Raw genomic sequence first — 16,538 nt, forward strand, 5'->3', positions numbered from 1 at the left:
CTGAACCCAGACCTCAAGCTGAGACTCTAACAAGAGCCAGCTGACCTAGGAATTGGAGGGCCTGTCTTGCAGTTTGAAGGAAATAGCCAAGGAATGAGTGTTTCCCTTCCTTAGGCTCCCTGTGGACATGTAAAATCAGTCAACCACAAAGGATATCTGACTGCAGCAGGGCCAGCAGGGGAGGGTTCAGCCTGAGAGAAAAAGAATGGAGGACCCTCAGCAAGGGTGATGTTCGAAGTATTAAAATTCAGAAGTCCCAGGGAGATACAGGCAATACTCAACATCCAGTGGGTGTGCACTCATCCCTTTCTCTAGGGGACAATTCTCAGCTCTCAAAGTGCCCTGAGACATGTTGTCACAATGACAAGGCAGGAGAAAGCAGGTATATGACTGGGCTGCACCCTGTCTCACTTTTGTGCTCTCCCTGGAGGCAAAAGAGGATGACAAGTAAGAAAAGCTCACCACGGGATGCTCTTCTCTGAGAACACAGGCAGTCCCAACAACATAAAGAGAAAATAATTATCTGGAAAGGCTTCAGTTAATAGTGTCAGATGTAACCTTTGTTCCAATATGAAATGTCTGCACTAAGACATCACCCAAGACCTAGTGCTGTCTCTACAGGAAAGCTTTTGAACTTAGAGGCGGAAGTCAGTGCTCACCCCATCTTCTCAGAGGACGGTGTTCTTTCTAAGGCAGCCTGCCAAGGACCCCCAAATTAAGCAGGGGTCTTGAGGCTCTGTCTCCTAACTGTTAGCAAATTAGCCCTTTCTGTATTGCTCTCAAAAATCCTACTGCTAAACTCGTGCAATTGCCACTTCTGATGTACATTAAAAATGTGAAATAATTACCTCAAAGCCATGGCTATGAAGCAAAGATAATCAAAATACAAGTTGGAGAATTGGTGTGAATAAAATGTCACGTGAACGGCAAAGGTGGAGAGTACGTATGCATGTGCATGTGTGTGCGTGTGTGTGTATTTAATAGAGAAATATCCATTCAAGAGAGCATTAACAGTAGCTCCAAGAGCTTATATTTGGGAGTGAGAGTGGAAATCCACATTTTAGTGATTTTCTTTTCCTTCTTCACAAATGACATTTTTTCAAACATCTATTCTGCAAGCAAAAAGGAGAGGGACGTACATCAGTGTTAAGTGCTTAGAAGTGGAATCATGGAGAAAGGCTACCCACTTAACTGATCTCAGCTCTATGAAAGATTGTAGGGTTTGAACTATTTCTGGCCACATCGAGCATCTGTGATAAGTGGGAGCGAAGTCCTTAAGTGGACTGGGCATTTATGCATTTGGTAATTTGCCTTGAGTCAGAAAGTCTAGATACCCCCTTCCCCCTGGAAATGTCAAAACTGTGGTTCATTACTATGACCTTCAGGACACTTTTGAAACAGGAGAGGCAAAGACCATCTGGAAGACCCCTGAAGTGAATAGGCCCAGTAGATCTTGATTCAGGCACCTAAAGCAAAGTGAAGGCGCAGTGATCTGACATCTGGTTCCCACAGGGGCCGGGCCTCACCTGACTGGGGGAGAGGCAGCCTGAGGGTCCAAGACTTCAGCTAGATCTGGGCACCACCAACTTCCTACCTGGGCAACGTGGGAACAATAATTTAGTCTCTCTGTGCCTCAGTTCGTTCATCTAGCAAGCAGGCACAATCATTTTAACAGCTGGAACAGCTAACATTTTGAAGAACAGCCTATGTGCCAGGCACCAGAATAAATGCTTATTCATTTACTCTTCTTGGCAACCCTGTGAGGTAGGAAATATTAGTACGTTTTACCGATTCTAAGATGTTCATTTTCTTCTTTCATATTTTAACATTGCCTGTTATCGGGATGCATCACATAATTGATAAGAAAACATATATTTCATGGCTTAATTTATATTTTAAGTTTTTTCTTAGTTGCATGTACACTGGTGGTGTGTTGGTTTCTATGAGGAAACCAAGGCCCAGATAAGTTAAATAACTCTGGAGAGTTAGGACTTGAATCCAGGCTGTTCTAGAGTTGACTTTCTTGTAAGGAGCTAAAGCTCCTGGTTCCTCCACTTACTAGCTGTGTGATCTTGGGCAAGTTCTTAACTTCTCTGTGCCTCAATTTTTTCATCTGTAAAATGGTGATAATAATAATAGTAATGCTGCATAGGATTGTTATGGAGATTAAGCAATTCCATACACATAAAGCTCAAAATAGTGCCTGATATGGTAAGTGTTCAATAACATTTAGCTATTATTAGCTTTAATTAAAGTGAAAACCAGCATCACTTGTGAATAGAAGGCAATAGGAAAAAAAGGGTGTAATTAGTAAAAGAAGAATATGTTTATCGGTGTGGCCCTAAAATCCTCTGGGATAGAGGTGTTTACCATAGTTCGGGAAGTGGTTTTTTGTTCTGTCTCTCTAAAACTGAGAGAGCAGGTAACAGTGAAATGGGAGAATGGGCTGAGGGGGATGGTCCTTAGAGGTGAGGGAGAAGGGGGAGGTGAGACACAGGATTTGCCTGAGGAGTGGGAATAGCATCAGTGCTCATGCTGGACATGGGCACAGCTGTTTGGGAGGAGATGTGCCGCAAAAAACGGTGGCTGGACCCCGACCAGAATGAAAAAGTGTTTTCAATCTGCAGATTAATATTCATTAGTAAGTCAAGGAATCCATGTGGTGGATCATAACCAGCATGTTTAGAAATACAGGAAACAGGAAAGGAAGTGAACACAAGGGAAGGCAAGTATCAGAGGGTATCATGTATCATCACAATAAACATTGGTTTTGGGAACTTGGATTTCACTTAAGAATAAATAGGTGTTTGCAGTGGGTTCTGATGTAAAATGTATTTCTCTTGTGGGTCTCAGTTCAGAAGTTTGAAAGCTAGCGGATTAAAGGATACAAGAGTAGGTGTTGGCTGAAAAATAAATACACGGTTTATGTTTAGTGTGTTTTCTATTAAGAACCCCTGCTTCTGCAAGAGTGTAGCCTTCTGAAAGCAATCAGGGACTCAGACACACCTTAAGGCCCCTATAAAAGAGTACCCCAGGGACTTCCCTGGGGTTTCCCTGGTGGTGCAGTGGTTGAGAGTCCGCCTGCCGATGCAGGGGACACGGGTTCGTGCCCCGGTCTGGGAAGATCCCACGTGCCGCGGAGTGGCTGGGCCCGTGAGCCATGGCGGCTGGGCCCGTGAGCCATGAACGCTGAGCCCGCGCATCCGGAACCTGTGCTCCACAACGGGAGAGGCCACAACAGTGAGAGGCCACAACAGTGAGAGGCCCGCATACCGCAAAAAAAAAAAAAGAGTCTCCCATTTTGCATCTCTGCCTTGAGGAAACTCACCATCCCTCCCCCATCCTGCGGCTGACTTTGCCTCTCCTCGGCTCAGCCTTTTTGCTTTAGACCCAGTTCCTGCCCATGCTTCCCACATCCCTTCCGATGTCATACTCCAAGCCTAACCTGCCCTAGGACAAGGCCAGCTCTTGTTGATCCACAGAGCCTGGAACCTCCACACAGGATGCTTGGTTACCTTGGGAGGCTGAGCTGTTTGCCCTCGTTTAAGATTTTGTCAATGTCATTGAAGTATAAATGGCAAAGAGATGGAGAAGTCACACTCCCCAGGAGTGATATCAGCTCGGGGGGCCCGAGTCTGAACAGCTTGATTTAGCTGTCAGATCAAGGGGTAGATGGGAGTGGATCCTAAACCAAGAACCGTCTCTCAGGTTAGAAACAGGCAAAGCAGCTGTGGAAGCATAGGTCTAACCTTACGTACACTAAACAGTGACTAATCACAAGTATTAAGTCTTCATCTGCCACTGAAATTACCATTGTTTTAAATGTGCACAAGCAAATTTCAGAATAACATGGGGTGGAAATGCCTGTTAAAATTTTGGGAGGCTCCTTTACTGGGACATAGCACAAGGCCGAGTGCAAATGGTATGAAGCTACTCTCAGCAAGATGCAGGGCATGGAATCAGCCATTCCCTCCTTCGCTCCTAAGGCCATGTGATGCTGCACTATTCAAGCTACAAGAACTTGTGTGTTTTCTGAATTATTTTTATCTTCCAGGTAAAACAATTACTGGAAATTATCAGTCAACCTCATAGGGGGGTCCCATAAGAAAAAGCAGTGAAAACTTGTCAATATGTAAAATTGGAGGTTGTCAGACTATCTTGCAGAAGGTGAATGAAACACAGACATTGGCAGATTCAGATTAGTTCATTAAAATCCCCCCAAGATTAAAGAAAATGCAAAACCTGTACATCACTGAGTATAACAAAGACTTCACATGCAAGAATTCCATAATGGAGGCATTTAAAACTCAGCCACTGTAAGTTCATGTTGTCTGTAATTCAATTAGACATTATTATCAGGTGACTTCTTTTTGGTTACTATTACACCATTAACCTTTTTCCATTAACTATTTATTCTTCCTATTAATATGAAACAAGAATAAAATTAACTTCTAGAACATATCCCTTTTTGTTTAAGAGAAAATTGTTTCTTAGATAAGCATTTAAAAGTTTGCACATATAGGAACCTAATTATTGAGTAAATTGAGAAATGACTGTATTCTTAAGTCTTGTGAGAAATCCAGGTAGAAGTTGGCAGCAGGCAGGAGAAAACTTTGGCTAAATCTCTGGGCTCTTAAGGGATAAAGGGCAAGCTATTCCAACCTGAGGAGCTGAGCTCGGAGGAGACCCATGTTCCTTTATGGACATTCCTCAAAAGCATTTCTGGAACTCCTCATTTGTAAGCTCCTTTAGAGCCTGCAGCACATTCTGAGGGATTTCTTTGGAGGTGACCAAACTTCATCCTTTGAGAATGGGTTTCAATTTTTTGAAATGGCCAGAAGTTAAGTTAGAGTCAGATCAGGTGAAACCTGGTCAGGTGGGTTAAAACAAGCTACAACTTCGAAGTGACAAAGACTGTCCTCATCTAGTTCATAAACAGACCCTGTAGGAAGGAATACACCAGTTCATTAAGGTGCATGGAAAATGGCCTGAGGATAGGAGGAGGGAATAACCAAGGAAAATATTAATCTCAGTGGCGTGCAGCCATGATGAAAGTGAATAAAATTGACATCACGTTTTCCTGTGTGCCTTTAAAGTTTAACAACAAGGGGGAAAATGAAAATAAGGAATGCATTCCATCTCTCTAATGAGATCTGAGTTCCAGGACAACCAAAAATTCTAGAACTGAGAGTCAGGAAGCTCTCCCAACAATGTTCCGTTCTGTGGGTAACTCTTCCTCTTCAGGACTGAGGAATGACCAACTCAAATTAGGGAAGGACAATGGGAAGAGAAAAGCAAAGTTCAGCACTTTCTTGGTTGACATAAGCACACATGATATAATAGGGAAAATTGGAAAATAGAGATAAGAAAAGCCTGGCACCAAAGGATAAACCCTGTTAATATGTTTTGGTATACTTCCTTCAAAATGTTTATATATAATTTGTAAGTGTAAATATATATATATGTACATATAAGTAGACATATACACATAAAATGTATTTTCCTCCCAAATGGTGCACTATAGGTGCTTTTTAATAGTTTTGCTTTTCCATTAACAATAAAATGTGAATATTTTACGTCATTATAATTTTAGATGGCTACTTTGCAGTATATTCATTGATGGATCATAATTTATTTAACCAAATCCTAATTTAAGACATATTTTTTACAGGTTTTTACTGTTTATAAATAATAAATGAGGTTTCCCTATTTGGGCATAGAGCTTTAAGCATTTTTCCAATTTCTTCCTCCCCACAATGAAGAAAAGTCTATTGTGTTTTCCTTCCCATATAAATTGAACATATTCATTGCCAAAAACAACAATAAAAAAAATCAAACAGTACCTTGAGAAAAAACTAAAAGTCACCTGAAATCCACCTTTCTGAGAGAAAAACTATTAACATCTCAGTTACCATCCTTTCCCATAATTCTTTATGTATTATGTACACGTAGATATATTTTTACAGATGCACACATGCATATACTATTCACATAAGGTTTTAGAGGGCATTTTGAAAGGGGTTGGTGGTATATAATTCTCTGTATCTTAACAGCATATAATGGAAATTTCCCCTGGTTAAGTAGTATCTAGATCATTAATTTTTAATTCTTGCATAATAATCTACTGTAAGTATTATTACAATTCATTCAGCAATTTTTTTATTAATGGACTTTTGATTTGCTACCAGCTTTTTATTATTAAAAATAATTCTGCAATAATCATCCTCGAATATGTGTACTTAAATACTAGAGCATTTATTTCTATTCTATAGAATCCCAGGAGTGGGATTGCTGGGTTGAATTGTATATGCATTTAAATTTTTAACAGACATCATGAATTGCCTTTTCTCATTTCCACCAGTGATGTGCGAGAGTGCCCTGCCTTGCCTCCCATCTCTGCTAATAATAGGTGCTATTACACTTTTATGTTTGCCACTCTGATGGGTAGCCTCATGGTAATTTAAATTTTCATTTCTCTGTCTATTGTGAGAAGGTTGAACATTTTAGTATACTTGCTTTTCTGTCAATTGCCTCTTCATATCCCCAACCCCAGTTTTGCTACTGGTTGATGGTCTTTATCTTATTAAATTATGAGCTTTCTGTATAGCATAGGTAGTAATTTTTATCTGGCATTTGAATTTAAACTATTTCCCCTAAATTGTTTGCCTAGTGACTTTGATTTTATATCTCTTGCACTACAAATACCCCAAATTTGATGTGTATGTGTGAGAGCAATATTTATGTGTGTATATGTACTTCACATATTCTTGTCTTAGAAAGATTTCTCCAGTGCCTAGGAGTACTGAAGGTACTCATTTTTTTTCCTAAAATTGTTATCATTTATTTTTACTTTCTATAATACATCAGGAATTTATTTTTGGAATTAATGTAAACCAGGGGTCTCAAATTAATTTTCTTGTAGGAGTATAACCAATTGTGATGAGACTATTAATTAAATTTCTCCACCATGAAATACACACACACATCTCTAATACTGAGTTCTCTATTATGTTTTACTGATTTTTTGGTACAGTCCTATGCTACTACTGTATTTTTTTTATTATAATGGCTTTTAAGTAGTTTTAACTTAGTGTTTTAATACCACCATTCTTTATTCATCAATTTAAGAGCATTTTATCCAATTAAAAATAACATTGGGGGCTTCCCTGGTGGCGCAGTGGTTGAGAGTCCGCCTGCCGATGCAGGGGAAAAGGGTTCGTGCCCCGGTCCGGGAGGATCCCACATGCCGCGGAGCAGCTGGGCCCGTGAGCCATGGCCGCTGAGCCTGCGCGTCTGGAGCCTGTGCTCCACAACGGGAGAGGGCACAACAGTGAGAGGCCCGCGTACCACAAAAAAAATTAAAAAATAAATAAAAATAACATTGGGAATCTACTGGAGTTGCACCAAATTTATATCTGTTCAGGAGAACAGATTTTTTTATAATAATAAGTATTCCTTTCCAAGAGGATAGTATAGATTTCTATTCATTCAGATCAGATTTTTGCCCTCCAGTAGGATTTTATTTATTTTTATATAAATCCTGTTTCTTTCTTGTATAATTACCTATCTATTTTATGATTTTTGTCACTATTATGAGAGGACTATCTTCCTCATTTCCATTTTTATATGGGTGTTGCTCATACAGAAAATGCTAATAATTTTATATCTTTATTTTGTATCCACGCAGTTTATCAAATTCTTTAATTACCTCTACTTGTTTTTTCATTAGAGTTTCTTAGTGATAGCAGGTATGAAATGATATTATCAGCAAAAAATTTCACCTCCTTTTTTCCATATTTCTATAGTGAATTTTGTGTTTATTGCATTTACTAAACTCTCCAGACAGTATTAAATAATCATGATGATAGTAGGCATTCCTGTCTTGTTTTTGATTTTAATGGAAACAGCTTTAACCATATAAATACAAACATATTAGCCCCATATTATTAATTAATTATGCTGCAATAACAGAACAACTCTAAAATATCAGGGCTTCATAGCGACACAAGTTTATTTTTAGCTCACATAACACATTGGCTGCTAATAGGTTGTGGTTCTGTTCCATGAGTCTTTTTTTTTTTTTTTTTTTTTTTTGCAGGGGGATCTAAACTAAAGAGAGAGTATCTATCTGGGATGTGTCATTCTGTAATAAAAAGAAAACATCAATGGCCATACCGTGAAATGGTTCTTAATGCTTCTGCTCAGAAGTGACATACATCATTTCTACTCACATTCATGGGCCACAGCAAATCACAAGACGAGGCTTAATGTCAATGTCATTCGAAAGAATACCCCAAAGAGGGAGAGCAGCAAATAACTGGAAATAAGAATACAATCTACCATGTCTACCCCCAGGTCAAAAATATTTTCTTTCCTCCCTTTCATTCACAAAATAAACATACCCATTCTTCCCCCAAAGTCCCATCTAATTATGAGTGTCAAGTCTATTCAAGATTTTGTAGTAGTCCCTACATCATATTTGGATGTGGCTCCTCTTGATCTTGAAGCCTATAAACTACCAAAAAAATCTACCCTGTCTCTCTCCATATATATACATATACACCCTCAATACTCCCAACGTACAGTGGTAGAAAACAGACATGGGACAACCTCTATTCACACTCCCATTGAAAGATGGGAAGATACATTGGTCACTGACCCATAGCAATTCTGAAATCCCGCCCAGGAAATGCTGCAAGGCCCTCAAATCCTGGGTAAAGGAGTTCTTTTTAAAAAAAAAATTTTATTGAATGAAAGATTCTTTAAATTCTACAGTGCTTTACAATTTTCAGAAGTTTCACACACATGATTTCGTATAATCCCATAATAACCCTAAAGGGGAAGTTCTTGATGAGACCTTATCTCTGCTCCCCATAAGTAGCTTTCCAGTCCAAGTAATTATTGATAGGTGTGTACTTATTGACATTTGTTCATTATTTTCTGGGTAGTCTTCTAGTTCTTCTTTCTTCCTTTCTTCTTCTTTTGCTCTCTTCCCTTGTGATTTGATGACCATCTTTCATGTTAGGTTTGGATTCCTTTTTCTTTTTGGTGTGTATATCTATTATAGATTTTTGCTTTATGGTTACTATGACGTTCATGTATAACAACATATGTATACATATATATATGATTATTTTAAGTTGGTGCTCTCTTAAGTTCAAACACATTCTAAGAACCTTGCATTTTTACTCTCCCACCCCACTTTTAATGTTTTTGACATTATATTTTACATCTTTTTATTTTGTGTATCCCTTAACTACTTATTGTAAATATAGATGATTTTACTCCTTTTGTCTTTTAACCTTCCTACTAGCTTTATAAGTGGTTGATCTACTACCTTTACTGTATTTTTGCCTTTACCGATGAGAATTTTCCTTTCATAATTTTTCTATTTCTAGTTGTAGTCCTTTTCTTTTCTCCTTAGGGAAGTCCCTTTAACATCTATTGTAAAGCCAGTTTAGGGGTGCTGAACTCTTAATTTTTACTTGTCTGTAAAACTCGATCTCTCCCTCAAATCTGAATGATAGCCCTTCTGGGTAGAGTATTCATGGTCGAGGGTTTTTTCTTTCATCACTTTGAATGTATTGTGCCACTATTTTCTGGTCTGCAATTCTTCTGCTGAAATATCAGCTAATAGTCTTATGAGAGTTTCCTTGTACATTGCTAGTTGTTTTTCTCTTGCTGCTTTTAAGATTCTCTCTTTAATTTTTGCCATTTTAATTATAATGTGTCTTGGTATGGACCCTCTTTGAATTCATCTTGTTTGATACTCTCTGTGCTTTCTGGACCTGGATGTCTGTTTCCTTTCCCAGATTAGGGAAGTTTTCAGCTATTATGTTTTTTAATAAGTTCTCTCCTCCTTTCTCTCTCTCTTCTCCTTCTGGGACCCCTATAATGAAAATGTTAGTATGCATGAAGTTGTCCCAGAGGTCTCTTAAACTATACTCATTTTTTTTTAATGTTGAGCCTTCTTTTAATTTATTTATTTTTATTTTTGGCTGTGTTGGGTCTTTGTTTCTGTGCAAGGGCTTTCTCTAGTTGTGGCAAGTGGGGGCCACTCTTCATCGCAGTGCGCGGGCCTCTCAATGTCATGGCCTCTCTTGTTGAGAAGCATAGGCTCCAGACGCGCAGGCTCAGTAGTTGTGGCTCACGGGCCTAGTTGCTCCACGGCATGTGGGATCTTCCCAGACCAGGGCTCGAACCCGTGTCCCCTGCATTAGCAGGCAGATTCTCAACTACTGCACCACCAGGGAAGCCCTATGCTCATTTTTAAAAATCCTTTTTTCTGTTCAGCTAGAGTGCTTTTCACTACTCTTTCTTCCAGTTTGCTGATTCATTCCTGTGTATCATCTAATCTATTATTGATTCCTTCTAGTGTATTTTTTATATCAGTTGTTGTATTCTTTGGCTCTGTTTAGTTCTTTTTTATATTTTCTAACTCTGTTCATCATCTTTCTTCTCCCAAATTTATTAAGCATCTTTATGATCATTACCTTGAACTCTTTATCAGGTAGATTGCTTATCTCCACTTTGCTTAGTTCTTCTGGGGTTTTGTCTTATTCCTTTTTTCAGAGCATAGTCCCTGTCTCCTCATTTTATCTAATTCTCTGTGTTTATTTCTATGTATTAGGTAGGTCAGTTACATTTCCCAATCTTGGAGAAGTGGTCTTATGTAGGAGACATCTTATGGGGCCCCACAGCACATTTCCCTCTGGTCACCAGAGTTGGATGCTCCAGGCGTGCTCCCTACGTTGGCTTTGTGGGCCCTTCCGTTCTGGCGGAGCTGACTACTGTGGACACACTGGTAAATGGGGCTATCCCAGCCTGGTTGACTACCAGGCCCAGTCTCATGTGGTGGCCGCTGGCCTGCTGGTAGGCTGGGCCAGGTCCTGGGGCTGCTGGCTGCCTGGCCCAAGGGGGACAGAGCTAGCGCCAGCCTGCTGGTGGGCACGTAAGCCCTCAATGCTGATAGGCTAGAGGTAGGACTATAAAAAGCACTTGCCAGCACCATTGTCCTCATAGTAGATTGAGCTCCCCCAAATAGCTGCCACCAGTGTCTATATCCCCAGGGAGAGTCCCAGTTGCCTCCTGCCTCTCTGGGAGGTTATCCAAGTTAAGCAAGTGATTCTGACCCAGACTTCTTTCAAATTACTGCCTCTACTCTGGTATTCAGAGCATGTGAGATTTTGTGCACACCCTTGAAGAGCAGAGTCTTTGTTTCCTACAGCCCTCTGGCTCTCCCATATACAAACCCTGCTGGCCTTCAAAGCCAGACGTTTTGGGGGCTTATCTTCTCGGTGCAAGACCCCCAATCTGGGGAGCCTGATGTGGGGCTCAGACCCCTTGTTCCTCGGGAAAACTTGTGCAGTTGTGATTATCCATCCATTTGTGGGTTGCCTACCCAGGATATGGGTCTTGACTATACCGTGTCTCCACCCCTTCTACCCAGCTTACTGTGGTTCCTTCTTTATACCTTTAGTTGTGGAAAATCTTTTCTGCTAGTCTGCAGGTCATTCTCGTATATAGTTGCTCTGTAAATAGTTGTAATTTTGGTGTGCTCGTGGGAGGAGGTGAGCTCAGGATCTTCCCACTCCATTATCTTGGCCACACTTCCATTTGCATTAAATTCTTGGTAGTTTATTAACATCTATTTTATTAGTCTCATTTTTTATCTTCAGACACACTAAAATTAAACTTACATGTTTTCTTTATGACTAATCTCATATACTCTCATGATTCAAGCTACGACTACTTTTAAACTGAAGGCTTCCACATTTTCCTGAAGCTTCAGGCTCAGATATTCAACGTGCCTTATGGATACAACTAGCTCAATATGCCTGAACTTGTTAACATTTCTCTAAATCACTAATGACTATATTTTTCTCAATTATTTGTACCACTAGCCTACTGCATGTAGATGCTCAAGCTAGACACATAGGATTAATCCTTAACCCCTACCTGCTCCTCTCATCCATATCCAATTAAACACCAAATCCTGATTATACCTTCTAAATAAAATTTACCTTCCATCTTCTCCATCTCTGCTGTTGCTGTCCCCATTTTACCTTCACATCTATAGCAGATCATTATAAATGTGCAAGACTTTCCTTCCTTCTCCCTGCTGCCAGCCCCATCCCACCCCAAATATATCCCACAAAACCTCTGGGTTGATTTATCTAAAAAGCACATCTCACCATATGGTAACCTCACTTAAAAATCCGTCAATGCTCCCTATTTTCTACACAACCTCGATGTAGCCTATAAGGACTTTTATATCCCCTCCTGAAGAGGAAATCAGCTAACATTAATAAATTAGTGTGAACCATTTAATGAGTTATTCCGTTAATGTGTCTTTGTACTTAAATACACATGGAAAGCATTGGGTAGAGAAAGGGGCTAACATGCATTCTCTGCCTACTGTGAACCAAGTCCTGTGCTAAGGTTTTATCATTTCATTTAATCATTATAACATGTTTGTGAGATGGGCAGTTAGGAATGCTTTCAACTACAAGAATCAGAATATCTCACTGATGGTAGTTTAAACCTCAAAGACAGTTAATTCCCTCACATTACAATAAATGTAGAAGTTGGCATTTCGTCAGTTCTATGATGCCATCAAAGACTCCCAGAGTCTTTCTACTTTTCCATTCTGCTATACCTAGCAAATTGGCTTTTCATCCTTATTCATGTTTCTTCATAATACAAGATGGCTAATGAAGCCCCAAGTTTCAGAGAGAAGAAAGAAAAGAGGTAATACCAGTGAACTCTCTTTTCAGGCCTGGCCCCTTTACAAGGAAGCAAGAGTTCTCTCAAAAGCCCCCACCAGGTTTCCATTTACTTCTAATTGGCCAGAACAGGGTCAACGGCTACCCCTGTCTGCAAAGGAGAGGAGAGAGCAAGAACTTCGGGTCTTCCAGCCTCTATAGTGAATTGCAATAAGAGACAGGGGGAGTGGGAGTGTCCAGAAAGTAGACGCAGGTTAGTGATTCCACAGGTATCATTATCTCCAATTTATAGATGAGGTCAAGGTTGCCCAAAGTTCTACTGCTGGTGAGTGATAGGTTCTGGATTATGAATTGAGTTTTGTTTCCAAAGTTTGTACTGTCTTCTTTATACTACTGCAGTCTCTCCATATACTCTAAGAGTAGAATTTCCGATATTTACACATGATTAAGTGACATTTCTTGGCACCTGCTATTTCCCCAAAATCACACCACAACATATTCTCAGGCATTGGATGGAATCACCTAGAATGTTCCAAAGATGAAGCACCCTCCTGCCTCTTTGATGAAGCCACATGTAAACTGTGTTCCTTTTGTAAATGGAAACATTAGGGACTACATTAAGCCTGTATTAGATTGGCATTGAATTATAATACTTAAAAAGAAATTACATTCAAAGTATTTAAACCCGTACAGCATGCATTCTCTAACCTTCATGATCCCCAACTGAGAATCCTTGTCAAAATTCATCATTTAGTTGTGAGCAAGGTTTGGGACATAGTCATCCTGACCTTTGGACAATTCGCTTAGCCTAATGAATAGCCTGTAACTTATTTAGCAATGATAGTTAAACCTCCTCTACTATATCAAAGAAAAAAATTTTTAATACTCACCTTAGGGGCAGGTTCATTTCAACATATAATTTCTAAGGAGGGAAAATCTGCATATGAAAATTTATATCTTATGTTTCTTTCATTCTTGCTTTCATAAAATGAGAATCCACAGGGCAATAGTCCAATTTTTGGCTTCTGAATCACTAGGATTTAAACCTTTTATTAGTTATTGTGCAATGATTGTGACATCACAATGGAAAGATTATGACTTCAGCTCCTAAGAAGTGGAAGAAGTGTATGTGTACAGTAAAAACATAAAATGTGTGCTAATTCTAACTCCCCTGGAAATCATTCTTTCCTGACAGTAATTTTCAGTTCCACCTGCCGAAAACTAATTTTAAATAAAAATGAAACTGCAGGCAACTTAACAGTCAGGGTTACAGAAAAGGTCTCAGGAACTTGTAGATGGGAAATTTTTTCATATCTCAAATCTTTTTTCTTCTGAAGCAAACCAATCTCAGCCATTAAAATGGACTAAAGAGACCTGCATTCATCATCAAAGACTGGATAATCAAGAACCTTCATGCCACTGCCTGAGCACCATTAGGTTAAAAATTAGTGCATTGTTTCCAGCCTTACTAATAGTTTTAATGATGTCCTCATTTTTCTTTCAAACTTAGTCAATTTTCCTATGATGGAAACATATTACTATTGAAGAAATAAAATGCCTCGCATAGAAGTTTACAGCTTTGAATGGGGAATAGTTATTTCTTTACGCAGTTCTTTTTCACAAAATCATTTGAAAGAATTGAGTTTCTATTGTTATGTGAGTTTTCTCGTGAGAATAATGTTAGAAAATACAATTAAAACAGGCATATATATAATATATAAAATCTTGCGACTCTCTGTAATAGATGGTACAGAGATAAAAGAAACACATTACAGAAGCAAACCCTGCAGCATTCTTCAAACTTAGTTTATGCCACAACAAAATGTTGCTATAGGAACATTAAATCTTCAACAGTATTCCTGGAAGTTAAAGTTCTGCCTGCATACTTGCCTCCAGATGCTGTCTTCCTTGCTTGTTAAATAAAATTTGGCATTTATCATATAGAAGATTTTATCTTGAAACATACTATGAAAACTACCTGGGACCTTGAATGCAGTGCTCACAATGGGGAGAAAAATATTAATGTAATGAGAATGTCTAGTCTGGTAGATGTCTCAGGATTTTGGATTCAGTGCCTGTCAGCCTGATGGTTTTTCCTCTTCCCTCATCAACACTCCCTATAAAGAAGTAGCTCTAATATAGGATTAATCCTTAATAACTGGGTGATGGGAAATCACTCTGTTAATGCAATTGTTCATCCCTGTTAAGCAGGTTAAGTCTTCTGAGTACCAGTGAGAAAATCAAGTTTTCCTATAATTCAGGGGCTTTCTTTAAGAGTAATTTTCCTCTAGTAATTATACAGCAGTTTGATCTCAGAAAACAGACTGATTAATTAGGAAGCAGCTAAATGAGTTCTTTTAAAATGTCTGAAAGTGTTCCTGCTTCTTCTTTTCTGATCCTCTTCAATCAGCTTTTTAAAAATCCCCTTAAATAGTGAATGCATAACAATTACATTGGAACTCAAAGAATTACCACTGGCCTTAGTTTAAGAAGGGATTTAAAATCATATAGAAGAGGAATACTCTATTTATTTAAAGTCCCTCTGTCAGATATTTCCCACCACAGACACCACTCACTTCTCTAACTTCCTCACATCCTATTGTTTTACCTCATTTGACTGCTTTGACCACTACTGGAGAAAACCAGCCCATCTCCATCTGAGCATTTGTCCTCAGGCTGGGAGCTCAGCCTTCCACTGAGATAATAACTTCTTTCCTTGCCACCTCTTGCTCACAATCACAGAATATCCAAATTTTAATAAACATATATACATACAGTAGAAGGTATTGTGTCTTGTGCCCTTGAAAAAAGGGGGGAGCCCCATTCCTGAAGTGTGGGTTGTATATAGTGACTTCCTTCCAAAAAGTACAGTATGGAAAGGAGTGGGGTGGGGGGGCAAAAGAGTGATCTTATAGTGGAGAAACCGGATAAACTCTACTTCAAGGCAGGTAATCAAGGTCAGCATCAACAGTCGTAAATCACATTAACAGTATGTACCATTGATATGATATGATGAAAATGGCTCTAACCTCTGATCTTATTCCCCCAAAACTTATAACGCTAGGCTAATCATGAGGAAAACATCAGAAAAACCCCAGTAGTGGGGTATCCCATAATATGACTAACCAGTACTCCTCAAAACCATCAAGGTCGCCAAAAACAGGGAAAGTCTGAAAAACTGTCACAGCCATGAGGAGCCTAAGAGGACATAATGACTAAATGTAATGTGGCATCCTGGGACAGAAAAAGTACATTAGGTAACAATTAAGGAAATCTGAGGGAACTATAGACTTCAGTCAATAATAATTTACTGATATTCATTCATCCATTGTAACAAATGTACCACACTGATGTAAGATGTTAATAAGAGGGAAACTGTGTGCCTGCTGGCAACTCTCTGTACTCTCTGCTCAATTTTCTGTCAATCTAAAACTGTTCTATAAATACATTCTATTAATAAAAATAAGGGAGAGATGGGAAAGGCTGGGGAGTATGGGTAGCTAACAAGGTATACAAAGCTTAGTGTTTGCTGTCATTGAATTTGGGACCAAAGTGGGTCTCTGGGAGGATGTGAGGTGCCAAGCCCCACTGGGGACCTGGTCTGGCTGAGGTAGACTAGACGCAGGTAAGGATGAGAACCAAGTGTTCTCCATCTCTGTGCCTCCAGTCCAGCACAAAACCAGCAACATGAGCACTGGCATTCATCAGGTATCCACTATGGACCTGACACTGCACTAAGTGCTTTAGGTACCTCGTCTCATACAGGTATTAACCTTAGTGTACACATGAGGGCAACCGTGGTATAGAGAAGTT

General features: G+C 39.3%; 1 long non-coding RNA gene across 1 annotated transcript; it reads right to left on the reverse strand.

Moving 5' to 3' along the window:
• Positions 1-733: 733 nt before the first annotated feature.
• On the reverse strand, positions 734-13,796 carry LOC125960541 (uncharacterized). The gene is made up of 3 exons (XR_007470320.1): positions 13,616-13,796; positions 1,595-1,757; positions 734-1,112 (listed from the first exon to the last, which is right to left on the reverse strand). It is a non-coding gene; the product is annotated as an uncharacterized LOC125960541 (long non-coding RNA).
• Positions 13,797-16,538: the final 2,742 nt, after the last annotated feature.

Source organism: Orcinus orca, chromosome 11 (assembly GCF_937001465.1).
Source record: "Orcinus orca chromosome 11, mOrcOrc1.1, whole genome shotgun sequence".
Classification (NCBI taxonomy): Eukaryota; Metazoa; Chordata; class Mammalia; order Artiodactyla; family Delphinidae; genus Orcinus; species Orcinus orca.